This window comes from Sphaerodactylus townsendi, unplaced genomic scaffold (genome assembly GCF_021028975.2).
Source record: "Sphaerodactylus townsendi isolate TG3544 unplaced genomic scaffold, MPM_Stown_v2.3 scaffold_26, whole genome shotgun sequence".
Lineage (NCBI taxonomy): Eukaryota > Metazoa > Chordata > Lepidosauria > Squamata > Sphaerodactylidae > Sphaerodactylus > Sphaerodactylus townsendi.
In genome coordinates, this window is record NW_025950429.1 from 90,683 (window position 1) to 117,149 (window position 26,467).

At 47.3% G+C, this 26,467-nt stretch overlaps 1 protein-coding gene and 1 pseudogene across 1 annotated transcript in view; one reads left to right on the forward strand and one right to left on the reverse strand.

Annotated features, from left to right (window-relative positions):
• The window catches only part of AR (androgen receptor), a 234,500-nt gene that overhangs the window by 77,715 nt on the left and 130,318 nt on the right, over window positions 1-26,467 (reverse strand). The gene's annotated exons all lie outside the window — the stretch shown is intronic.
• On the forward strand, window positions 6,530-6,675 carry LOC125425299 (annotated as a pseudogene).

Sequence of the window (26,467 nt, forward strand, 5' to 3'; positions counted from 1 at the left end):
AGGCAGGCTTTCTTCGGACTCTTCGCCGTCTGGAAGCGAGGTATCGGAGACACCGTAGCCGCCCGCAGCCACCGGTGGCCCCCGAGGCACTTCAGGTGCGGTCGCTGGCCCGGGATTAGGGGGGTCCGATTGGGAAGTGCGATACGGATACCCACTCCCAATTCCAGGTTTAGTCCCGGTGTCCTTTGGGCGGGCCCCAGTGCTGTGCCACGGTGGTTCTTCGGGAGCATCAACAAAATCTGAGTCCAGGAATGCGTTCAATGGATTCCTGGAGTTGCCGCATGAAAGGTGGTCAAGCCCGTCTCCCCTCCATGACAGGTTGCATCTGAGGTTTGTAATCCCCACATGAAAGCGGGTAGAGATCCGATCCACAGGCGCTCGATCCATAGACAGCGCCCCAAGCGACTCATGGAAGTCCCCATGGTCGTCGTCACGTCCCTCGCCTAACGGAGTAAAGGAAGACTCGTGCTGATACGAGGACGGGAAAGAGCCACCAATGAAGCCCGTTCTCCTGCTGGTTCCTCCAGATCCAGAAGGGAAAGGTCGGAGACCCTCTTTGGGGGAGCCTACCGCACCTTCCGCAGTAAAAATTCAACCTCTCCATCGGAAGAAAAGAGGTCCACTGCACAGGAATATAGATTTATTAAGTTTCCTGCAACAAAATAAGGAATTCCATAGACGGAGAAATAAAAGGCTTTGGGGAGTAAAAGTCCATTTATTAAGACATCTTAGAAAGCTCAAGTACACGCAGTGGCAGGAATGACACTCCCGCCAGAAGCACAGGTTATAACACCAGTCACCCCATCCCTTCCTGCTTCCCATGGGAACAGAGGCTTCATCTCCGCCAAGAAGCAAAGTCTCCGGCCGATGCATCTGGCCCATCGCCCGGGCTGTGGAATGCACTCAAGGTTACCTCACCATCAACACCATTGAATCCTTTACAATTCCGGGGCGGGACATTGCTGGGCGGGGCTGTGGCAAGGACGCAGCCGCTGCGCTGGTCCTTGGGCGGGAAACAAATGCACGTAGGCGCAGGCTGCCATGCACGCCGGTGCACCTGCTGCAAGACTGCTTCAAGTTCTGCACGCTACTGCTGAGGAGCGGAGGAGGGGCGTAACTACGGCAAAAATCACGTGGCAAAATCACCCATTAGTAACCCCCTCTTGGCACACACAAATAACTTGTAACCTACTCTCGGGAACCTGTGAGAACCTGCTGGATCCCACCTTTGGATGAGTCTTTTCCGCCTGCCAATGCAGCAGGGGGTGATATTAGCAAGGAATGTAGAGCAGAGCCTTCTCCGCTGTGGCTCCAAAGATCTGGAACTCCTGCCTCCTGAAGGCTTGTTGCCCCTGGCAACTAGTAAAAAGAATTTCCCCCCCGGAAGGGGGGAAACAAGCCTTTCCCTATAGCTGGGCTGTTTTCTTGCCAGACTTTAAAATGACATTTATTCTGCTTTGCTTTTAGTACTATTCAGTTCTTTAATATGTATTGCTCTTTTTAAAAGGTTACATTGAAGCTGATATGGCCCACTCTGGAGGGGTGACTAATTTATTTAGTTTTATGTTGCTCAATTTATTATTTTAAACACATTTTAAATTTTGTGTTGTAAGCCACGAATAAATAGACGACAAAGAGCCTATCCAGATAAAGCCATTGTTTTAAAGCTCTAGCCACACCTGCACGACAAACACAAGCTGCACAAACTCTAAAAAGCATTCCTAAATTATATAATTATATGTATGTTTTTAGCTGATATTTTATCTGTACACCGCCCTGAGTCCTTCGGGGATAGGGGGGTATACTAAATTTAATTAATTAATTATACTAATACTACTACTACTACTACTAATAATAATAATAATAATACTAATACTAATAAATGAAAGACCAGTCGGGCCCTGTCATCCGGGGCGAGTGTGGCTATTCTTCTGCCGAAGGGACCGAACGTCAGTCAAGCAACTGCCGGGAATGGGCAGCTGATGAGAACCAGAAGTGCATTTGTCGTTCTTAAATGGTCAGCATTTTTTGACATTCATTTCTAGGGCAATGCGTTTTTAATTAATTGATTTCTCGAGCACTTATGTAAAACAAAACCATGCACAGAACTTGTTCTCAGGTTATACCTTTATTAAAGCAACAGGTAGAAGGAAGGGAAAAGTATATGAGATCTGCTTAACAATGTCAGTACAGAGAAGTAAATTCAAATTAACCGACGGGCGAAGCCAGACTGACTTCTTGTGTCAAGGCAGGAAAACCTGTTTGTGGAAGTGGGGAAGGTTCTTTGGAGCTTTTGGAGGACGGGCAGGTCTCGAGCAGGCGAGGAGGAGAGAAAGGACCGCAAAGGATGGCGGCACCGCCTGGTGCATAGAAATGCAAAACATATCAACCATTCTGAAGAATTTAAGTCTGATGAACAAGGCTGAGAGACAGTGGCAGAGAGGCCAGCCCGAGAGCACTAGAGATTGAGAGGCCTGGAAAACCGGAAGCCCCCCCGCCCCCCCGAAAAATTAGGCATCTTTCAACCTTTTTTCAGTGGAAAAGAAACAGACATTTCTTAGGTAGCAAATTTGTTTTACATAGGTGCTGAAAAGAACAAACAACAAAATTCTATGAAATAATTCTATGAAATTTTTGCAATTAATGAAATTTATAAGGAAAGATACCCTAAATCTAAGACGCTGCCAATATTGTCCCTACTACAAAATACTGGACATAAATGTATCTTATGTCATATCCCTCTCCTCCTTTTTAATGGCATACCTGGAGAAAAAAACCTACTCTTGCATTGGAGAAAACATTGTAGCGTGACTATTTTTATGTGAAACATTCTGTGGCATTAGATAATAATTCCTTTAAACATATTTTCAAGCATATAAACATAAATAGGTATGTAATACATGCGCACGCACACACACAGACACATGCACATATGTGTGTATGTATAATGTTTACATGTGACTAATTTTGTCCACTGTTAGTATATTATGTGTATGATGATATGACACCACTGAAATCAATGGAAACTTCAGTATTATAAAGTGTAACTTGAAATCCAAATACACGTGGATACACTATTACAGAAATAAGAGACCAGCTCAGTTCAAATAATGCTCTTCTTTCTCTTTGCTACCAAATTTGTGCTCTCTATTTTCTTCTTTTCTCTTGCCTGTCAGAGGGCCTAAAACCGTAGTGGCAAACCTTTGGCACTCCAGATGTTATGGACTACAATTCCCATCAGCCCCTGCCAGCATGGCCAATTGGCCAGCATGGCCAATTGGCCGTGCTGGCAGGGGCTGATGGGAATTGTAGTCCATAACATCTGGAGTGCCAAAGGTTCGCCACCACTAGCCTAACATAACTGACATGTGTTAAGGTAGCAGCGGTTTGTAGCTGTCTCTTCAACACCGGGTATATTCCCTGATTTTGCTTGTAGAAAACTACTTACACTTTTACATCAGATAAATATGCCAAACAGTACCATTTATAAGCCGAATTCCAATTTTAATACTGATATTGAAATCTTTGGTGGTCTTCTCATTATAATTGTAATTCTCTTATAATTGATCCATCGGCTGTGGACCACCCTGTGTGTTCTCTTTTTAATGCCATTAAAGGTCTTTGATTTTGAATTTGAAATGCTGAATTATCAATAAATGCATTTTGTTTACTTAAAGAAGTAAAATATGTTTAGGCTTTATTCATTTATTTTGGGCTAGTCACAGCTTCTCGGAGCTCTCTCAGCCCCACCCACCTCAAAGGGTGTTTGTTGTGATGGGGGAAGGGCAAGGAGATTGTCAGCCCCTTTGAGTCTCCTACAGGAGAGAAAGGGGGGATATAAATCCAAACTCTTCTTCAACTCTTCTATATTTATATCTCACCATCCTCCTGCCTAGGGGAGGTGTCACGAAATATAAATCCAGGAACATACAAACACTAATAAAATTAAGATCTAACAAGATGATGCCGATCTAAACAGTTGAAAACAATCTAAAAAGCGACAGCACCTAAAAATTCCACCGCACTCTTCCTGCATGTAAAATAATAAATTTAACCCCTCAGCTGCTTGGCGAAAAAGCTAGACAGCAAATGACAGGAGAGATGTCCACACATTCTGTTCAACCAGCAGTTGAACCATCACTGACCTCAACGATAGGCCTGGTAAAATATCTATGTCTTACAGGCCCTTTAAAATTGGGCCAGATCTCTTCAGACAACGTTCCACCAGGAAGGGGCCACAAAAGGACTCTGGTCCTTTTGAGGCCCCTTCCTGGTGGACTCTGGTCCTTTTGAGGCTCTCCAGATAGACTTTGGGCCAAGGATCATCAATAAGTTGTCCATAGATGAGTGTTCTGCTCTGCTCTCTGGGGCAGGGCTGTATAGCGAAAAGCACTCCTGTACATATGAAGGTCCCAGACCGTTTAGGACTTTAAAGGTGAGCTCCAAGACTTGATCTGGAAATCAACTGGGAGCTAATGCAGCTGCCAGAGCACAAGACATCTATGCGCCCTCCACGGGGTCCTTATAAAGCCTGTGCAGCTGAATTTTGAACCAGCTGTAAAAACATACATAATTTATTTACGGTCGTTGACCAGCAAGATCCAAAAGCATTAAAATGATAAAATTTATAGATATTACAAATATACAGATTAAAACAGCAAAATGCAGATAATAGGCCTCAGGAACTTAGAACATCAGCTCAAGATAATGAGTGGAATATCAGTCTAATAATAATTAATAATAAGGATTAGCTGGCAGAGCCAGTAGAGCTCTGTCGGGCCTTCCTGATTTTACTAGATATCCAGGCAAACTTGGCAACAGAATACGTTAGATTTTTATTGGTGTCTGATAACAGTATTTTAACCTTTCCTTTCTTAGCCAAAGGAGAGTTTGTCTGGTCAAAGGACAGAAGCATCCAACGTATCGCATCATAATACGAGCATTCAAATAATATATGTTCCGAGTTTTCAACACCTCCTATTTGACAACTGCAAATTCTACCCTCAGTTGGTACTTTGTTATAAATCCCGTTGGTATAGTTAGACAAAAGGGCGTTGTAACGGAGTAGGCTGTAGGCTCTTCGATAGTTAACGTTAAACAAAGAAGTAAGATAAGGCATTATTGAAAGGTTATTCAGCATTATTTTACTGAAAATTGAGTGTTTAAGTTTATTCAGGTCGTGTTGCCTCTCCACATCTATAATTCTAAGTTTAACAAGATCCCTAGCTCTTTCATAGTTCGTGCTGGTAATTAGTTGTTGAGAGAGTCCATAATATGTTCGTTTCCGTAATACTGCTCTAAGCCACGGGGGAACAAATATTTCAGACAAGACAAGTCTTGCAAGACCCCTCTGGCAATAGCATAGCCTGAGCCAATATAGTATAGAAAGTGTCCATAGTTTTGCTTGTACTGAGATTAGGCCAGTCTCTATACGCAATGGGCGTTCAAAATGTTGTTTGGGAGCTGTAGGATGGACCTCGGGAATTTTGACTGAGGACGCTCAAGATTGCAGAGGGAGCCGTTGAACCAGCTGTAGTTTTTACAGCAACCTCAAGGGCCACCTTGTGTAGAGTGAATTACAGCAGTCTAGTCTGGAGGTGACTGTTGCTTGGATCACTGCAGTTAGGTCAATGCAAGACAGGTAACACATAGGTTGCCGGCAATGGTGTACCATTATAAAATAGTGCTCCCTGTGTCCAGCCCCCGGTCAAACTCCCCCCACCCCACCAGCCAAAAAAATCAACCAACCTTGAAATGTTGAACGTCAGCAAAAAATATGGCCCTGGGGCCAAACCAGGCACAGTTTCCTGTCTGGAGCTCCCTGCAACTGGAGGTGGTGGTTGTGCTCCAAGTGAATGTTAAAAAAACACTAAGAGCTGTGGAGGTTGAACTCCAAGAGAGCAGCAGCTTTGGGGCAGCTGTGGTGGCTGCTTTGCAAAGCTCATCGCTGGAGCTGGCCCCCAGAGACAGAGATAGAGCGCTGCCACCCACAGACTGCTGAGCGGGCACTTCCCTTCCAAGGCCATTTTCTGGAGAGGCGTGTGGCAAATCGGGCATCTGTATCAACGGCCGTGGGCTGTGAGAGGCAGCACATGGCTGGTTTGGGAAATCTGTTCTGCTGAAAGGTCTAGGACAGTGGTGGCGAACCTCAGATGTTATGGACTACAATTCCCATCAGCCCCTGCCAGCATGGCCAATTGGCCATGCTGGCAGGGGCTGATGGGAATTGTAGTCCATAACATCTGGAGTGCCAAAGGTTCGCCACCACGGGTCTAGGACTTGCCTGCAGGCTGACTGTTTGAAGAGCAAGGAGGCCTGGATTCACTCGCCTGCAATCCAAACACCCGGGGGAGGGTGTTTGTGGGAGTTCAGTGGGGGGCTGGGGGGGGTGAGATGGAGGGGATGGGCACCAAAATGCACCCTCCCCCATGTAACCCAAGTGAGTGGCACCTGGGTCATCTGCCCTCTCTGTCCCCTTAGAAACGCCCCTGGTTGCCGGGCTTAGCAAAGATGAAAAAACCACACCAGCATACTTACCTGGCAGGGGAGACAAAATAGGTTTTCCCAGGGTGAGGCTCATCCATTGCACGGCGAGTGTGCTGACCCCTGCGATTTCCCCAAATGCAGGAAACTGCATAAGTTGTGGCAGTGGGGGACTGCGACTTGGGTTTCCAAGGAAAGGGAGTCCTCCCATCTCCTGAGTGAAAAATATGGGGCCAATTGCACCCCATCAGGGACTGGGAGTTGATTTGCCTGACCTCCCCCCTCCCCTCCCCTGATTTAATGTCAGGCAGCTCTGCTTTAACCGTCCCATCATGCCCCCCGGGGGCTCAGTCAGGGTATCCATCAACAAAATTCAGCCCAAAACTCTGGTCTAGCTGGGCAAAGGTGGGGTGCAGATAGATGTTAAAAAGCATTGGGGTAGCAGCTTTGGCTAAGCTACTAGCTAATGCCAGAGTGAAGATGGGGTAAGGCAGAAGAAGGAAAAGAGTGGGGCGGCCGAAAGAGAAGTTTGGAGGAAGGAACTTTGAGTGGGGGGATGTAGGAGAGAACAGCTTTGGGAGATTTTGACAAACCTGGTAAAAAAGTCCATAAATTCACTAGCTCACTATGTTTTTGCCAGGCCTACAGCCTGTGCTCTGCAAGTACTCTGCCTACAGCCTGCAAGTACTCTGAGGCACAATAACTAACCCTAAAAACACTCTCATCGCATCTGCAAAAACTTCTGTAGCCGCTTGACTGAAGCCAAGTTCTACTTGCCTTGAGTGAATAGCTTTTTACAAGCTTGTGGGATCACTGTTGCCACATAAAGACTCTGTAATTAACATCACCTCTAACGTAGATCTTTCACGTGATTCACTACAACCCAAGCTGCTGACTCAGAGGCCTGGCATTTTCAAACACTTATGCACCTAATCCTAAATGAAGAGTACTTTTTTACAGTCACTGGCTCCTTCCACACATGCACAATAATGTACATTCAATCCACCTGCACAATTGTTTGAAAGTGGATTTTGGTGTTTAGCACAGTAAAGTCGATTCCCCACGGGGAAATTCTATCTAGATCAAACTGTTTGTAAAGAAACCGCATCTTTTCATCGGGGTTTCAACCTCCCCCCCGCAGCATGTACTCAGCGAAGGCATGTAGGCCTATCTCGGATTCCAGAAATGAAGCAATCCCCACTACCTTTGTGGGTCTCTCCTGAATGGCTGGCATGCCATGTTGGAGCGGGAAATTTTCCCCTGCAACTTGAAAGCTGAGGTTGGCTCATTTGCAAGGATGAACGCTTAAGCGGGTTTTAGCTTGTTTGGAAGGGTGAACAGTTAATTGTTTAAGTGGTTTTTCGTTCTCCTGTGCTAACGTCTCCTCGTGCACACACTCGCTGAGACCAAAAGATAAATCAAAACCCAGAAGAGGCTGTGTGTGCATCGCTCAGCGTCCACCGAGTGCTGATTGGTTGCTAGACATTTGCGTCACACTTCACAGCGGGAATTTTAAACAGAGATTGGACCCCAGTTCCTCCCCTTGAAACTGGATTGAAAACGTGCTAAGAAGAACAGCTGTACTTGCAAGCACGTTCTGCTGGGATGCGGGATAAGGGGGAGAACAAGCGCCAGAAACGGGATGAATCCCTGTTCATCGCTCAAGCAGTGGGGAGTTCTTGCTGAAACCTGGATATTTCGCATGAGTATCACGCAATTAATTGACCGTGGGGAATCAGCCTAGAATTCAGCTTTGAAGTGCATTGAAAGTGAATTGAAAGTTCATTATTCTGCATGTGCGGAAGGGGCCACTGAAAGGCCAACATTCCAAAATATTGGAAGACTTTGTTATTTACAACCACCTGTACAACTCCAGTGCTTTACAGTTCTCATTGTTTTTCCCGGCTGCTATGTATTTAATTTTTTATTTCAAAACACAGGACACATTTTTTTTTAAAAAAAAAACCATCATTGTGTCTATTCATGGACCTCCATCCACTTTATTTTGCTTTAGGTGAGAGTTCAGAGGCAACACGGGCTACTGAGTCCAGGCTCGAGTAACTCACTAGCTGCTTATCCACACCCTTCGGTTCTGGCCAGGGTGAACCACTCAGGAAGACAAGAACTCAAGGCCTCAAGACACAAGTTACTCTTGCCTGGGGTACCCAAACTTTATGACCCTGCAAGGCCCTTTTTTTGAGCTCCTGACCAGTAGCGCCATAGCGGGCAATAAGTAGATCAGTACTACAAAATGATGGCCATTGGAAGACATTCAGTCACATAGTAAAGATTGCTGTGTTGTGATGGAAGCTGCTGCCAAAGCAACACTTCTAAAAACCCACACAGCTAAGCAAACCCCCAACAGCCAATCAGAAGCGTTGCCGAGAAAAAGCTACACCAGGCACTAGCCTCTCTCTTAAAACACCTGGCAGGAGCCATGATGCCCTCAGGCACCACACTGGGGACCTCTGTCCAACCACTACTCCACAAGGGCAAGGGAAAAGGACAGCCAAGGGCAGTGGTGGCGAACCTTTTTGAGACCAAGTGCCCAAATTGCAACCCAAACCCCACTTTTTTATCACAAAGTGCCAACCCAGCAATTTAACCTGAATCCTGAGGTTTTAGTTTAGAAAAAACTGGTTGGCTCCACCTTCCTCTGTCTCTGACCTTGCTCGAGGCAGGGGGCCAGCCTGCTCTAGCCTCCCAGCAAGTCCCGCGTGCACCACTCTGTGCCTCTCTAGCATCTCTGCCTCCTCTGCGCCCCCCCCCCCCTCGGGTAGCAGCCACCCGGAGCATAGGCACCAGGCCTACTAGCTGAGTCCTCCCTGCTCACTGCGGTGCGCGCACATTGTCTCAGTGGCCCAGGGCAGCCTAGATGTGTTTGTGTGTGTGATTTTCCGCCCCCCACATGATGAACTCTGTGTGCACGTGCCCACAGAGAGGGCTCCGAGTGCCACCTCTGGCACCCGTGCCCTAGGTTCGCCATCACTGGCCAAGGGCACTCCAGTGTTCCTGTCAGCCACCAGGCAGCCTCTGGGACTACTTCTGAGTCCTGCCAGTGCATTCAAGTTTTCAAAAAGAGCTCCTTGCAGACAACTGTGGATCAGCTGCAGCCCAGGCAGCTGTGGGTAATTCCCCCCCAAGAACCCTCCTTCCCTGCTCTTTTTCTCCTCCTCTGTGCCTCCTGGCATGACACAACCCTATAAGAACATAAGAACAAGCCAGCTGGATCAGACCAGAGTCCATCTAGTCCAGCTCTCTGCTACTCGCAGTGGCCCACCAGGTGCCTTTGGGAGTTCACATGTAGGATGTGAAAGCAATGGCCTTCTCATGTCAAGTTGCTCCCGAAAGCCTGGACTGTTAAGGCATTTGCAATCTCAGATCAAAGAGGGATCAAGATTGGTAGCCATAGATTGACTTCTCTCCATAGAATCTGTCCAAGCCCCTTTGTAAAATATCCAGGGTTGAGTGGGCCATCACCACCTCCTGTGGCAGCATATTCCAAACACCGGACCTGCATCGCTATGAAGAAGTGTTTCCTTTTATTAGGTCCTAATTCTTCCCCAGCATTTTCAATGAATGCCCCCTGGTTCTAGTATTGTGAGAAAGAGAGAAAAATTTCTCTCTGTCAACATTTTCTACCCCATGCATAATTCTTATAGACTTCCAATCATTATCCCCCTCAGACGCCTCCTCTCCAAACTAAAGAGTCCCAAACGGCTGCAGCACTTTCCTCATGAGAGGAAGGGTGCTCCAGTCCCTCAATCATCCTCGTTGCCCGCTTCTCTGCACTTTTTCTATCTCTTCAATATCGCTTTTTTGGAGGATGTGGTGACCAGAGACTGAACACAGTATCTAATTGGTAAAATGCACTAATGCTTTATATAAGGGGCATGACAATCTTTGCAGTTTTATTATCGAATTCCTTTTCTAATTATCCCCAGCATAGAGTTTTACCTTTTCACAGCTGCCATACATTGAGTTGACATTCTTATTGGAACTATCAATTAAGACGCCTAAAATCCCCCCTTTCCTGGTCTTGTGACTGATAGCACTGACCCCTCAGAAGGCATGTATGTGAAGTTTGGATTTTTTTGCCCCTATGTGCATCACTTCTTTGCATTTTGCTACATGAGACTGCATTTGCCATTTCTTAGCCCACTCACCTAATTTATCAGGGTCTTAGCTTGGAGCTCCTCAAGCAATCCTTTGTGGTTCTCACCACCCCTACATAATTTGGTATCATCCTGCAAACTTGGCCACCACGCTTTACCCACCCCCCCCTACTTCCAGGTCATTTGTATGAATGGGTTTAAAGAGCACTGGTCCCAATACGGGATCCTTGCGGGACACCACTCCCCACATCTCTCCATTGTGAGAACTTCCCATTTACACCCACTCTCTGCTTCCTGTTTCTCCAACCAGTTTTTTTAATCCATAGGAGGGACTTCCCCCTCTTATTCCTTCATTGCCAGAGTTTTCTCCAATGAGGTCTCTGGTGAGGAACTTTTGTCAAAAGCCTTTTGGAAATCCAAGTAGACAATGTCCACTGGTTCCCCCCCCCTCTTATCCACATGCCTATTTACATCCTCAAAAGAACTCCTGCTTAAGTAAGTTTGTAAGACAGGATTTGCCTCTTTGCAAAAGCCATGCTGACTCTTTCTCCAGCAGGTTTTGCTTTTGTACATGTTTCTTTTATAATTTTATCTTTAATGACAGATTCTACTAATTTACCAGGAACAGATGTTCAAACTTGCAGCTGGCCTGTAATTTCCCGGGTCCCGCCTTAGATCCTTTTTCTTTAAAGATTGTGGTGGTGACATTTGGCCATCTTCCAGTCTTCAGGGATGGTTTTTCTCCGATTTCAAGGATAAGTTGCATATTAAAAGTGAGAACATCAGCACTTTCATGCTTGAGCTCTTTCAGACCTCTTGGGTGAATGCAATCTGGGCCAGGGGATTTGGTAGCATTTAGTTTATCAACAATGGCTGCCGAGAACTTCTTCCCTTGTCTACCACTATGCTTACGTTAGTTCCCACCAGTTCACGGATCACCTCCTAAGAGAAGCTTCTGGTTCAGGTGCAGGAATTTTCCTCACCTCCTCTTGGGTGAAGACAGATGCAAAGAATTCATTCAGCTTTTCTGCAATCTCCCTGTCATCTTTTAGCACACCCTTTGTTCCTTTGTCATCTAACGGGCCTACCGCTTCCCTTGCTGGCTTCTTTAAAATATTTATAGTCTTATAGTAAAGGGAAGCCTTAACTTGCAAGACAATTCTTGGGCAGTATGTACAACATACTTCGGTTCCATGGAATAGACTCACACCTGGACAGAGACCAAGCTACACTTGTATACACTAAATTCAGAAAACATCACAAACAAGAGTGGGAAGAAGACAAAAATATAAGGACGCACACACACATGCACGCACACACACACACTTAGGCCTTTGCTCACTCACAGCCTGTGCCCCTTTAGCCCACATGGGTAACTGGCCCATTTGCCGGAGGGCAAGAGGTCCATGCTTTGATGCAGTTATTAGTACCATGTAACAAAGCTTATGGTGTATTTACATTAAAAAAGCTGGCTCTATTTCTGAGAAATTGACAGGGGATTCATGGTACGAATCTGTAGCTTCATGTCACCAATGTCCACAGCAGGAGGAAGAACCTGACCAGATTGAGTTTTCATAAGAGTAAATAAATACCAATTTATCACTTGCCAAAATACAAAAAAAAATCAATCTCCCCGAATCCTGCACCATTTCAGGAAAGAATACACACCAATGCCTCTGTGAATAACTTCTCTTCCCCCCACACACCCCGCCCAAGATTCTTCGGGGGGACATTTGGCTTTGTTGACATAAATAGAAATATTCTGATCAATGCACCAGAGAGAGAGGTGCCACTCTAGTGGACACATGGAGCAGTCATTGTCCTCACACCCTGCTCTTTGTTTGACAGCATCAGCAAAAAATCGTATCAACAGCATGTCATCAAGGTCTTGTGTAAAAGTTATGATAAGGCCTTTCTCTTTTCACAACACTGTTGGGCTCTCAGGATGCACAGCGTGAAGTTATGGCATGCCAGGGGGTGCTATCTAGGTGACTGAGATGCATTCCTGAAGTCGTGCAACTGCTTAAAATAACCGGTCGGCTTTGCAAGAGTGGGGCTTCGATGCCTATTCAATGATTGCCACTGATCAATCCTGCAGAGCCCGTTTATTGGCTGAAGGTTCTGAGACCTAACATGAAGCAGGTCTAAAAAACAGCCTTGTGTTTAAAACAACAACAACAACAACAACACCCCCGGGTAACTGCCCTTATTAGAACCAGCTTCTAATACCCAAGTCACTTGGCTGCTAGGAAAAGAAATATAATGAGCCTTGAGTGTGTTAATATGATATTTCACCACATTCTTTTAACACAACCGGCTCCTGGCAGCACTCTCTTTCCCCCCTTCCCATTTGTTCCTATTATCAGCTTTAAGGGTACTTGTTTGATTTGGGGAGGGGAGCCTGGGGCCCTGCAAAACCTGTGTGCTCTTGAGAAAGGCCAGGCGTGGATGGAGGGGGGAGGTCAGGTCTTCACAGGCCTTCTGGTGATCTGGCATTCATAGAAACAGAGAGCTGAAATATACCCAAGGGTCATCTAGTCCAACCCCCTGCACCATGCAGAAATTCAAAGGCTGATTCTGCATGGGCAGCAATGGGTTCATGGAGCCCGTTTCTGCTTCCTCTGCTGCTGCAGGGGCCAGCTGGGATCCCAGAGGCAGAAGGCAGCGCAGTTCACATGGAAACGCTATGTTTCCATGCAAACTGCACAGGGAATCCCGCCACCCAAGAATCCACCCCCCGGGAATTCCCCACCTAAGAATCCCCCCCACTTACTTGCACGGTATGGCAGCTGCCTATTAGAGTATCTCCTCTAATCGTTGCCGCCTGGGGAATCCACCATAATGGGGGAGGGAGCGAACATGTTTGCAACCCGGGTTTAAGGGGAAAAGTCACAGAATTAACAATTTTCTTTAAACCCAGGTTTGGCCACTAAAATGGGTTAGCAGCGTTTTGGGGGTGCGTTCAGTGGGAACTCCCCCCACAAATGCTTTTAAAAAGGGCCTCAACCCATTTTAATTGGCCCCTGTAGAATCAGCCAAAGTTACCCTACCCCACTCCCCCAGTGACCCCTTCTCTACGCTCAGAGGAAGGCAGACCCCCACCCCCCACCTTGAAGATCCCTGGCCTATTTGGCTTGCAGGAAAATTCCTTCCTGACCCCAAAGTGGCACTCAGCATTTCCTTGGGCATGTAAGAAAGGGTCTTGAGAGCTGAGCACTGACATCTTTTCATCCCCCCCCCCCTCACAATTTGCCTAAATTCACAGTGAATCACTGCGGGGGGAGGCGGGAGGGCAGGGCTAGGCTCCCTGTTCCAGTCATTTTTAGAGTTCTGTCGATGCTTTCCATCCTTCACTTTTAACTCTGCAAATTAATTTATATTGGCATGCCTGCTGTGCAAAGAGTGGTTTCTCACTTGCCCTGAAAGTCCCTAAATTGGTTATGACTTGTCAGTGCAAACGTACATACGTGTATTGTAGGATTTATATGTGCAACTTATGCCATTTTTATCTGCAGCATGAATATAATGTAAAGGCTGATTTAGAGCCCTGCGGGACCTTGGTGAGTTCCGCAGGGCCTATAAATGGAGATGTTCCACTGGGCTTTTGAAGAGGCCAGTCGCGAATTGCCTGCCCCCTCCTGATGCCCGGTGCCGCATTTTTATACCATCTCCAGCACTGCCTTTGTATTATACTTGTACCATCTTGGCACTGCTGCCCCCCACCCCCGGCCTTAGGATTGGATGTCATCAATTCAATTTATTTAAATTGAATTAATTATTTAATGTGGAATTATGATGGTGCTGCTTGTGATTTTAAGGGATTTTAAATTTTTATATTTGTAATTTATAATTTGTATTTATTTTATTGCTGTATTGTGTCTGGTTTTTTGTTGTGCACTGCCGAGAGCCCCTTGGGAATTGGGCGGTCTATCAAATGTAGTAGTAGTAGTAGTAGTAGTAGTAGTAGTAGTAGTAGTAGTAATAATAATAATAATAATAATAATAATAATAATAATAATAATAATAATAATAATAATAATAATAATAATAATGTATTGATCCATGATTACAATTAAAAGATAAGCACATTTTCAAGAGAAAATCATGTTTCAGCAAAAAAAAAGGCACAAAGATAAAGAAATGTGTAATTATTTGGCACACAAGTGAAAAGGGGCATTGGGGACAAGAATAGGGATGGAATTTTTGAAACTGTCCGCAGCTTTGTGCTGCCTTCTCCAGGACAGAGGTCTCTCTCTCTCTAAAGGACACAAGAAATACATGTGCCCTGTGCAGAGTCCTGGCTCCGGTGGGGCTCACAGATGTTGAAGTACGAACTCTAACTGGAGGAGAAAGCAATGCATCTTCCAGTCACCAAGGCAAGAAAGTTCTGGATGGCCCATGAGGTCACCCTGCCCTCTTCACACCTACCTGCTCCTTGCTCTTCAAAGCCACCAGTCAAGAACAGCTGCACCAGCTGCTGTCTGGGAAAGCAGGTTGGAAATAATTGTTTGGATAGTGCAGCTGGACCTGGCTTCTTCTGTGCCTGATGGCCTTCCATCCAGCCACAGTCTAAATAGTCCCCAATATTTTTTTAAAAACGATGCGGGATTCTCTCAAGAGAAAACGAAGTCGGCCTTCCTCCTAATAAGCTCTAGATAAAGCTGGCATCTGAGGCATGCTGCGGGTAAGCACGTTATCTAAAGTTGGTGGAATTCATTTTTCACCAAAAAAAAAGGCCGAGAGATTTCAAGAAGATTTTTAATTGCCCACCTTGATACAGACAGTTGAACAGGGGCATTCTCAGGGGACAAGAATAGGGCCGGCTTCGTTCTGGCACTGCAATATTACGCAGCACTCCTGCCTTCTCCAGTCTTGCTTTTAGGTTTATTTCTAATAATTCACTCTACACTTCAGTTCCCCAGAAATTACATGTGCCCGAAGACTAGAATCGACCTGCGGCCCTTATTGAAGGCCCTAAGTACCACATGCCCGTAGGAGCTCTGTGGCGGAGAATGGCGGGCATCTTCCAGCCACCAAGGCTATCGTTCTGGATGGAGCAAAAGGTTACCCTGCATGGCACTCATAGCACATCTTCAGCATTTCAGTCAGAAGCTCTGCTTAAAAGGATGCCTTTTTTACTTGCACAGCCAATCAGAAGCACTGCAAGGCAAAAGCCCCACCTAATTTCTAACAGCCCTTGCTAGGTGCCAGGAAAGGTGTTGGCAAGTGCCATCGTGGTCGTGGGCATCACACTGGCAGCCCCCGCTTTGGCCCATGACTAACCCTTCAGGGGAACATGCCAGACCAACAGCAGGCAACCTACGTGCCAAAAACCTCACAATGGCCTTTCACGCACTTACTGCTTGTGGTGTGGCTGTGGGTTTTCCCTGCAGTTATCAGTTCAAAAGGGATCTTCTGCTGCAAAGCATCCCTAGACAAGTGGAGCCAATTTGCCATGTTGGCCACCCACCGCTGTCTTGCTTCCTTCCCTGCAACCCCCCTTTAGCACCTCCCTCCCCCCGCCAATCTTTGGTCTAGGGTTATTTCACTGAATTAAAGATCGATAGATCTTCACTGCTAATATTTAAGAAAAGCCCTCCAGATTGCTCTTAATGTAATGGTGGAACTGGTGGCACTACTGCCTGCCTGCCTGCCACTTCCTTGTTTCCACTGCCTGCCACCTTTTCCGTTGCTTGCTGAGTTCTTTTTGCTGACTTCTGCACTGCTTTGCTGACATGGTCCTTTGCTCCTTCGACAGACCTTTAGACTTGGAACAAGTTCTGACAGGCCTCCTGGACTGAAAGAAAACCTTGCTAAAGGCAGGTTAATCAAACAAAAATCTGTATTACAACTCAAACTAGAGAGAATAACATTTGACACCCTGTGATGTGGCACCTGTCTATTTCCCATTTCAATCATTAACCAAAAAATGGAGGAATGAGTCAGGTTGACCCTCCCCCAGTATGGGAGGAAGTGGAGAGCCCAGGTTTGCAGAGGCAGGAAGCCAGGGTTTGGAGCACAGAGAGAAAAGGATTTCCAGCCCAGGTGATTCCCCCCACCCCCAAACGGAACTTAAGAAGCTCCCCTGAGACAGCTGATGGTCATCAATTTCCTGGGCTGGGCCATCCCTTTCCTTCCCAGCCTTCTCCTCCCTTTATCCCCAGACACCCTTTTGCGCCTAGCTTCCCATCCCTACACGCCCTCTTGATCTATGTGGGGCAGGAAATCTGGACTATGCCGACTTCTCCGGTATCAATGTCTGGGAAAGCCTGGAGCCAAGGTCAGGTGTGGCTATGCCCAGATCCATGCTGAAGGAGTCAGGGTTTGTTTGCTTGTTGATAAATGCAGGTCAGAATGGGGGGTGGGGGGTGGGGTGGACAGAAGTTGCTGCTCTGTCAGCCAAGCAAGATCAGGGAGCTGCCTTCTTGGCAAGGATGTAGGTAAGGGGGGGTTCAAGGGTTCAACCCCCCCCCATTACATGTCCGAAGCTCCGTCCCCCACCCCCTCACTCCCCACCAGCCACGCCTCCCAAGCACCCTGCCCTCAGTGCTTATAAAAGCAGCACTCCGAGGCGGGAACAGCAGTCTCTTCTCCCCGAAGGAGCGGGAAGGAGGGACTGCTGGCTGGGAGCCCAGCCGGTAGGGGGTGGGTGGGTGGGTGGGTGGGGGGCTGGGGGCAGGGGAGAGCTACTTTTATAAGCACTGAGGCTGGGGGTGGAGCTTGGGGAGGCGTGAGCAGGGGTGGGTGGGGGCGTGGCCACACCCCAGAACCCACTCCATTAAAAATCTATAGCTACGTTCCTGCTTCTTGCTCTTCATACCAAGCCCAGCTGATCCAGAGACTGATTACATATGCATGAGATATGAAGTGACAACCAACTTCTGGTGACCCCAGCAACAATGGCGTATCTACAGGAAATGGAACCCAGGGCAAGAACTGATCCCCCCCCCCCCCCACTCCACGAGCATCTGCAGAGGCAGCAGTGATTCTGGAAGGTTCCTTTTGCTCCTGGAGCAATCTACACATACTCAGAAAAATTACATTAAATTAAGGTTGCCAATTTCCAGGTGGAGTCCAATTCTCAGAGATCTGTTGCCATGGAGAAAACAACAACTTTGGAGAGTGAACTCTATGACAATGCTCTCCTGCTCAACCCCAACACACACCCACACACCCACACCCCTTAATACCTGAATCTTGGGGAATTTCCCAACCCACCTTTCTCCCCAGTAGGAACTAAAGTGACTTACATCATGCTCCTCCATTATTCCCATTGCACAGGTGTGTGTGTGTGTGTGTGGGGGGGGGGTGAAACAGAATTGGGGGAGAGAAAGGATGAGTCATGGAAGAGCTGCTGCTGCTACCCCCCCCTCCAGACGGCCTTCCCCAAAGTCAGCGTCCCTCTCCCTGGAGGCCACAGAGACGGCCATCCAAAGGAGACCGTAGAGGCCATCCTGCCCTGCTGCAGTGTGGTACTGATTGAGAAGTGAGGAGCGAGGAGAGCGACTGCGGTGGATAGGAGGGTGAGCAAGCAGGGTACCTTTGCTGGTGAAATGGCATGACCCACCACCCAGCTGTGCTAATCTGCCACCCTCGCCAGGGAGCCCTGCTTGCTGAGCCAGAGTTGGACTCAGGAGAGCAGGCTGGGCTGCTGAGTGCTCAACATGCCTGGTGGGCCAACTGGTGGGCACCTTTGCTGCTGCAACCCACTGGCGCTGCCCCACCTCCCATTGGGGGAGATCCTGCTTGCTGTGTGAGGTTGACTCATGCTACTGCACTGCCAGGCCCTCTGCTTCTTACTCCTGGGAGGTGGATGGGGAGTTCTGAGGAGAACTGAACTGAGCAGAATGAATGGTTGTTTTGTGGTAGCTCCATTCTCTGGTAGCTGAGGGCCAGTTTAAAGTAAGCGGTGCTACTTTGATGAGGGCCAGGAAGGACAGATTTAAGTTAGGGAATCTGTGCCAAGGTCTTGGAGTTAACCATAACACAGTAATACTGATTAATCAAACAGGTGGATTTGTAGTTTTCTCTGAGGAGAACCCCACTCAGATATGAAGCAGGGAAGCTCCTAGGTGGATGGGTGGGGGAGTTATATATCGAGGGGACTGCAGCTTCCTGAGGGAGAGCAGTCATTCTTCTATGAATAGCACCATGTGAGAGAGGCACTTTAGTGGAGTGACTGTCATGGAACTATGTAAGTTGTACTTACCCGAGGGTAGAAACTAAGATTTTAAAACGAAAGGCTAGAAAGCCAAATGGAACACTGTAACAACTATATCGGAGCATCTAAATATTTTTATCTAGAGTTGAAGTGACCATAATTACGGGAAGACACTAAGATAGTGACCCATACGAAATTTGTGTCAACTGGAAAATGTTACTGAAGTGACTTGTAAATAGTAACCTTTCAAAAACCATACATATTCCTTTGACAGCAAAGTCTTTCACTTTGTTTCTGTTAATAAAGTCTTTTAATTTCATGGTTCAATGTTACAAGCCACTGGTGCCAGTTTATTATTTTTTGGCAAAAAGAAAACAGGTTATTTTGGTGTCCCTTCACAGCAGTGCTTATGCTTAACTGAAAAGTGCTCTTGATGAGCAGCTAAAGAATATTTTGACGGTTAAATAGAACGATAAATGTGGGAAAACTTAAAAGAATAGTCCACTCTCAAACACCCTCTGCTTGTTACTAAAAATCTGTTCTGACGGGGGGCGCTGGGGGGGGGGAGAAGTCTGCTCAGTCAGAGCTGTACTGTCCATTAGAGCTCTCTTAAGAGGGAAAATCCCCTCAAAGCACTGGGCAATGGGAGGGCACCCCCCCCCCTTTTTATGGGTGTATATGTGACATCTTCCCTCCTCAGAGGCAGCCTATGGTCCGTTTAATGAAGGTATGATGCTGAGGACCTCTCTTCTCCCGAAGATGGCTCTGATACACAAGTTCATGTAGTCTACAGTGTCTCCATTGGTTTGTACTACTCTCCATGGCAAGGCAGAGCTTATGTTCTAGAGCAACATAAAGAAAAAAACCCCCTGCCCAGCTCATATGCAGCCAGCCACCTTATATGAGAAGTCATTTGCCACACAGAAACAACCATCACTGCAATTCAATCCACACAGTTCTCACATAAGTGTTCACATGTGCAACAAATGAATTATTTTGTCTGAGAAAAGAATGACAATAGTGAAAAATCAAGAGAAGGCTGATAAATATATATAACTCAAAATAGTTTTTCACCAAAACTCTTCTTACTATTTTCAGGATGACTCATGTTCAGCCCTTCAAAATAAACTGACGAGTGCTTAGACAGCCATCCTTTAAAATACACAGAACTGTAAATAGCATTTATTTGCCCCCCCGCCCGCCCGCCCCACGGATTTGTAAAAGCTCTCAACAGCTTGATGACAAAGTTTAATTCCAGATAGATTCAGTCCTTTCCTACTTTGCAAGCAATAAATTATCACGGTCATCTCTACTTTGAGAGCCCAAACAATTACACATTTCGATCTACCTCCCTTGCCCAATGCTGCGGATCACCAAGGACATCAGGAAAAAGCTTCCTCTATTTAGGCAGAATTCTCAGAAGAGGAAGGAAACATCTAGAAATATTAATTACAATAGCAGAAAAAGCTGCCTCTCACCCAGTCAGACTCCTGGTCCTTGTCTCTTCTGATTGACAGTAGATCTCCAAGGTTCCCAAGAGGAACTGGAGTCTGACTGATGCCTTCTGAATAATGCATTTGACAGGGCAATTCATGAAGGGGGTGGGGGTGGGGGTGGAGGGAAGCGATGGGGCAAGTCCCACATATGCCGGTGCAGGGGGCAGATGCTGATGGGCGGAGCTCTAGAGCTGGGATTGGGGCGCTGTCTGGTTCTGCAGAACCTGAATGTGGAAGCTGTCACTGTGCTGACACTTCTCCAGCATAGGAGTCCACACCACTGCTGGTGGGGGCTTATTCAGGGTGGATCTAACTTTGGACTGCATGGGGAGGTTGTGTCAGGGAGATTGTATCTAGTGATTGAGATGCATTCCTAACTCAGTGTAATTGCTACAAGATATATGTACCAAAGCACAAGAAATCCCACTCAGCTCCCAGTTCAGGAGCTAATTTTGCTCTTCACATTACATATTTCATGATGTACCTCACAGGCTTAGCAGAAAAGCAGAAAGGTCACAGGCAATCAAGAATAAGCAGAGCCAGAACTGACCATCCAGGCAAGAACAGGGTCTTCGGAGCTCTACTACAAACATCAAGGAGCTGGAACCAGGTGTCAAGACCTGGGCCAATCCGGACCAATGCCGGACTCAGTGATTACAATCAGAAGTCTTTTACTGTCAGACAGCGGTGTAGCCTTAGAAGAAGCCAATTCTAAATATCGGCTCTTCTAGCATCCCTTTATAATGCCCGAAAGCAGTGGTGGCGAACCTTTGGCACTCCAGATGTTATGGACTACAATTCCCACCAACCCCTGCCAGCATGCTGGCAGGGGCTGGTGGGAATTGTAGTCCATAACATCTGGAGTGCCAAAGGTTTGCCACCACGGCCCTAAAGGTTCCCCCAGGTCTCCCCCCTTCTTTCCGTCCCCGGAAACATCAAAGCAAAACAGTACAAAGCAACAAGGTGACAACCATTCCTTCTCAAGCCGGCAGGAGGGGTCTCAGGCCAACTGGCGCTTGGGCACAATTTACATACTACAGGTTACAAAGTGCCAAGGCAATGGCTGTGTTTCAAGGAAGCGTATTAACATAGCAGAACCCCTTTGAAGTCAGGGGCACTGCTTGACGCCAGTCTCCCCTCCAAATCAACTCAGCATCTCCAGTTGGTGCAGAGTGCCCCAGCTCAGCGGCTGCTATCAGGGGCCAGACAGAGCACGCGTACAGCCGCTCCTCGACTGCTCATCAGTTGCTGGGCTCAGGTAAAGGTACTGGCTTCAGTTACAGATCCCTTCCGGACCTTGGACCCTGACATGGGTAAGACTGTTTCTCCCTTTCTCCTGATCTTTTTCTACAAACAAAGCAAAATTATTCAAGAGAGCTTTCCAATGCAGGCAACGGGGCAGCACTGAATAAATGACTGGGGACTGTGGTTTGTACTACTATGTATAGTGTGCTGTGGGTTGGATCTTATTGTGAAGTTTTGCATCATGGATAGCCCCATCTAAAGGGGGTGAATCTGCCAGCAGGACCGGTGCAGGGCCCCACTGGTGGATTTGCCCTCCCTAGGACACTTGCCCTAGTGGAGGAGTGAATCCACTGACAAAGGACATAGCCCTCCCCAGCGGTGGGGCATGACACTGAATGCAGCCCCTGCCTCCCTGTGCCCCTGCCGCCAGCATAACAGGGGCGGTCAAGATGCACGGCCAGGGAGGAGCTGGTGTTAGTTGGCTTCCTCCCAGCCATTGGTGCTATTGCCCCAGAAGTCAGGGTTTGGGACTTACACCCTTGAAAAGGTGACGTAGGTTCATTGAGCCCAAGGTAGGCTTCCTGGCTGTGGGGAGGCTTTTCTGCATTTTAAGTTTCCCCCCATGCCCCCGGGAAGCCTCCTTGGGGGGGCAGGGGTGTGTGGCTGCGACTGGGCACTCACCCATTGGATGGGGCTGCCCGTGCCTCGTGGTATCATTCATGCCTTGCTTCAGTTCTATTTTTAGACTTCTGGTTGGTTCTGTAACCCAAATTCCACCTCATTATTCGCTGGACGGCCCACCTGGATGACTGTGTTGACTCACTCTGCGTAATCTGCCTTTCGTCCAAGTGTGAACCACAAATTAATGCAAAGTAGGCAAGTCTGTCATGGAAGTTCAGAGAAGACATACACATTCACAGTGTTGTTGTGAGAATTAGGAGAGGTGAATGATGTCAGTTGTTTCAGGTCCCCTTAGGGCAGGGGTAGGGAACCTGCGGCTCTCCAGATGTTCAGGAACTACAATTCCCATCAGCCTCTGTCAGGATGGCCAATTGGCCATGCTGACAGAGGCTGATGGGAATTGTAGTTCCTGAAACATCTGAGAGCTGTAGAAACTCTCTAAATTCTGCCTGTGGGAGAAAGGCAGGCAAGCCAATTAAACAAGTAAATAATAAAACTGCTGTGACATGCAGCACACGGAAGACATCTATCCAGCATGATGAAAATGCACGCACTGCTGGGCAGGGGATGGGTGGGCTGTGGTAGCTAGACGACAATCTGGAGGACAATGACTGGCCAAACCCAGTTAGGAGTCCTATATGCCACAATGAAGACGAGAAGTCACTGCTACCAGGAAGTCAGTGGCTCCCAAATCAGAAGCTGCAAGGTAATTAATACGTGAGCACTTCCATCCACATGTACTACGCTGCAACATACTGCACCAGAAGCTTTGGCCACACAGAATCTCTGGGGCCCTGAGAGGTGCTACAGCACGGGACTAGCCCTAGAACATCTTACGCCAGCCAGCACCCAGCGCCCTATGACCAGAGGGAGGCGCTGCACAGTCGCTAAGAGACATGATGTGCTCTGCATGGCCGAGATCCACTAATGCTCAAGCATTTGCACCAGGTGCTAATTGGGGCTGCTCTGTTCCTCCCAACCAGAGGTGGGCAATGGGAGGGCTGGGCGCTGCCAGATCTGTGCTGGGAAACTCCTGGGGGATTTGAGGATGGAGCCTGGGGAGTGACAGAGAGACCAGCAGCGACAGTGTCATGGAGTCCACTCTCTGCAGCTGTTTCATTTTGTCCAGTATAACTGCTCTCTTTAGTCAGGAGATAAGTTGTAATTTGGGATCCCCCCAGGTTGCCCCTGAAGGCTGCCATCACTTCACGGGAATTTCTGAATACTCTTCAAAGGCAGTCCTAAGTCCAACACGGATTGAAATAAGCAATTGATTTGTGACAAGGGTGTGTGTGAATCTAAGGGGTCCGGACCTTGTCTCAGCCATGAACTCATTTGTGCCTTGAGGTCAACCAGGTTCTTCTAGTCTTGGCCTCCACCTGCAGCAGGGAAATCAACACTGTCTTTAGTAGGAATCATCTCTGTTCAGCAGACAGATGGTGTCAAGGACATGTTTATTGTTTGACTGAGCTAACCCGCTCGCTGTTAAACATGCATGACAGGGAACTACTGAAGAGGTCAGTGATTTCAGTGTTAGTTTATGCTACTATTCCTGTTGTGACTGTATTTTGGTTCAAACAGTACATTTCTTACTGTTTATTATCAAACTTAACACTTTTCATTTTCAAGTTATACTCTTCAGTTGGCAAAACTAAGATAATATATAGGCAAATGCATTTGCAGCCCCTCTCTGTTTTGTACCATATTAATAACTTTGCTTGTAGAAAATGGCAACCCAAAAGGGGGGGGCACTTACTCACGGAGCTGGGCAGCCTTGTGTTGGTCCACCTCACCAGTGCAAGAGGTAAATGCTGGTGGTAGAAGGCCAGGCATGGGTGGGCAGGCACCCATCAGCCCCACTTCTGAAAAAAAGCAGGAAGTCCTGGCCATGAGGAGCTGTGCTGGCATCTGAAATGGATGCCAGCATGGGCAGGGGAGGGAGGTCCCAAGGGCTGAACTAACATTAGTTGGCTCCCCAGCCCAGGTGTGTGGCAAGTGGCACCCTGCCCCTTTGGATGGTGTAAGCACATTGGTCTCTTAACGGAGAGCTTTCTGGAGGCAGGGAGGGGTTTTGTTATTTTTTTTCCCCCGCCCCCCACCCATCCCTCTGAGCCTTCTGGAGGCAACGTGTCAGCCACGCTGTCCTCAGTCACCACTGCTAGTCTGGGATTGGGTTGTAAAGCATTTATCTGAAGTTGTTAAAGCTTAGGTTGGACAACGGTCTGAGTTTGTTCTATCGCTTGTTGCATCTGTGGTTCTCATCATCAGAAGAATGCTCAGTAAGATGTATTTCCTTCTGTGGCACAGTAAGAAACACATCTAATCGACATGCCTCTGAAGCATTTTCAGCCACCGATGCAGGCAAAACATTAGAGTTAAAACGGCCAGACCACGAGGCCACACAGCCTGGAAAGCCTACAACAGTCAACTGATTCCAGCCACAAAAGTCTTTAACAATACATTAAATAATTTATTCTTTTTAAATTTTATAAATATACATCTAACACCACATGATAATTTAGTTATAAATAATGTAATTTACATTGTTAAAGATATACAATTTAGATGTGATAATAAAGTAAGTATTTTATTATTTTCCCCAAGTTTTTGGGGCGGTTGGGGAAGCAGGAGAACACTACTAATGGTGTCAAAATTTCCAGAAATGTTATATTTCCAGGTGCTGCCTGAGGGCCTCATGGGAACAATCCAGACTGACTGAGTAGCAATTCAACTGCTTTGGATCACCAGCAGGGCGAGGGCTAAGAGCAGTGGCTAAGAGCAGGTACATTCTGATCTGGAGGGAACCGGCTTGATTCCCAGCTCTGCCGCTGAGCTGTGGGAGGCTTATCTGGGGAATTCAGATTAGCCTGTACACTCCTACACATATCAGCTGGGTGACCATGGGGTAGCTCACAGCTTTTGAGTTTTCAGCCCCCCACCCACCTCTACAGGGAGTTTGTTGTGGGGGGAAGGGCAAGGAGGATTGTAAACCCTTTGAGACTCCTACAGGAGAGAAAGGGGGGATATAAATGCAAACTCCTCCTCCTCCTTCTTCAGTCCTCTGAAGTGCCTTGCCGCTTTCTCAGGAGTCTCCTGGGGCCCAGAGGGTTTAGGGAAAAGTCACCAAGCTGTCATCAGTCAGTGCTAAATGTGCATAGAGTCTGAGATTGGGCTGCAGAATCACTGTCCCACCCCCCCAACCCAGGCTCAAAGAAAGCAGGTGTGTGAATACCAGCCAGCTGCTGCACAAGTCCCCTGACCAGGTGGGTAGGTACACCTGTGTTCGACAATGTGTCATTTCTTTTCCCACCAGTGGAGGTGCAGGGCCAGGTGGCTAAGACCACCACTGGTGCGAGAACTCCTGCTTTTGCACTCCCCTTAGAGAGAATGAACGCATTTTCCCAAGTTAGTCTGTGTTCATTCCTCCAAGGGAGAAACCTAAAGGACAAAGTGCTTTGGATCTCAAGCTCTCTAGAGCCCAACACAGCCTGTGTTTTCTGGAGACATTCTATCAGTGACGTAAAACATTGTGGTTTGTCTTTATTTTGTAGCTTAAGTTCACTTTCACATGCATCTGTTTTGCATCCTATTCATTTGGGAGAATCTGGGGGAGGACCACGCTGGTCACTTCAAAGTCCTTTTCTCTCTGACCACTGGAAATCTCCTTAGGGTTCTAAAATTCACCAGGCACGCTTTGATGCCTCTTTACACATGATGGAGTAGACACTATCACAACTATGGGACACATGGAGAAGGCGCTTCAAGGGCCAAATAAAGATGACACTATATTGATGGCATTTGCCAAAACCTCAGATCTGACAGCTAACCCTGGCATCTGGACTTGTCCAGGGTAGAAACAAGGACATTCCTATACGCAGGCTTCCAGCCAATGCCTGATATCCAACCTGGCCACACCTCTCCTGTACATCTTTGTCCCCTGTCCTCCATGTGTTACACCTGGGCCCACGGACAGGCAAAGTTCCTGCTTGCTCAGTCATTGGGAGCTGGAGCCAAGTAATTCAACGGCAGCTACACTTCTGCCCCCCCTTAGGACTATGATGGATTCTCTTGTTCAACATTCCTGTGTCAAGAACACCCAAAATGCACATTCTGGCTACAAAATGGCACTGCAAATGTGCTATCAGGAGAAGAAGAAGAAGAAGAAGAAGAAGAAGAAGAAGAAGAAGAAGAAGAAGAAGAAGAAGAAGAAGAAGAAGAAGAAGAAGAAGAAGAAGAGGAGGGAGGAGGAGGAGGGAGGAGGAGGAGGAGGGAGGAGGGAGGAGGAG